Source organism: Arachis stenosperma, chromosome 3 (genome assembly GCF_014773155.1).
Source record: "Arachis stenosperma cultivar V10309 chromosome 3, arast.V10309.gnm1.PFL2, whole genome shotgun sequence".
NCBI classification, from domain to species: Eukaryota; Viridiplantae; Streptophyta; class Magnoliopsida; order Fabales; family Fabaceae; genus Arachis; species Arachis stenosperma.
In genome coordinates, this window is record NC_080379.1 from 50,916,044 (window position 1) to 50,916,866 (window position 823).

The 823-nt window shown below is 40.7% G+C and overlaps 1 non-coding gene across 1 annotated transcript; it reads right to left on the bottom strand.

Annotated features, from left to right (window-relative positions):
* Positions 1 to 439: 439 nt before the first annotated feature.
* On the bottom strand, positions 440 to 547 carry LOC130971560 (small nucleolar RNA R71). The gene has a single exon (XR_009082773.1). It is a non-coding gene; the product is annotated as a small nucleolar RNA R71 (small nucleolar RNA).
* Between the last annotated feature and the right edge of the window lie 276 nt (positions 548 to 823).

The following is an 823-nucleotide window of genomic DNA, read 5'->3' on the forward strand; positions in this document are numbered from 1 at the left end:
AGGATCTAACAAAAATCTTCAAAGAAGAAGAACCCATGGCAGCCGAAAACAACAACAATGCCAACAATGCAAGGAAGGTGCTGGGTGACTTTACTGCATTTACTCCCGACTTCTATGGGAGAAGCATCTCTATCCCTGCCATTGGAGCAAACAACTTTGAGCTTAAGCCTCAATTAGTTTCTCTAATGCAACAGAATTGCAAGTCCATGGACTTCCATTGGAAGATCCTCATCAGTTTTTTGCTGAATTCTTGCAAATCTATGACACTGTCAAGACTAATGGGGTTGACCCTGAGGTCTACAGACTTATGCTATTCCCTTTTACTGTAAGAGACAGAGGTAGGATTTGGTTGGACTCACAACCTAAAGAAAGCTTGAACTCTTGGGAAAAGCTAGTCAATGCCTTCTTGGCAAAGTTCTTTCCACCTCAAAAATTAAGTAAGCTTAGAGTGGAAGTCCAAACCTTCAGACAGAAGGAAGGTGAATCCCTCTATGAAGCTTGGGAAAGATACAAACAATTGATCAGAAAGTGTCCTTCTGACATGCTTTCTGAATGGAGCATCATAGGTATCTTCTATGATGGTCTGTCTGAACTGTCCAAGATGTCTTTGGAAAGCTCTGCTGGAGGATCTCTTCATCTGAAGAAGACGCCTACAGAAGCTCAAGAACTCATTGAAATGGTTGCAAATAACCAATTCATGTACACTTCTGAGAGGAATCCTGTGAACAATGGGACAAATCAGAAGAAAAGAGTTCTTGAGATTGATACTCTGAATGCCATATTGGCTCAGAACAAAATATTGACTCAACAAGTCAATATGATT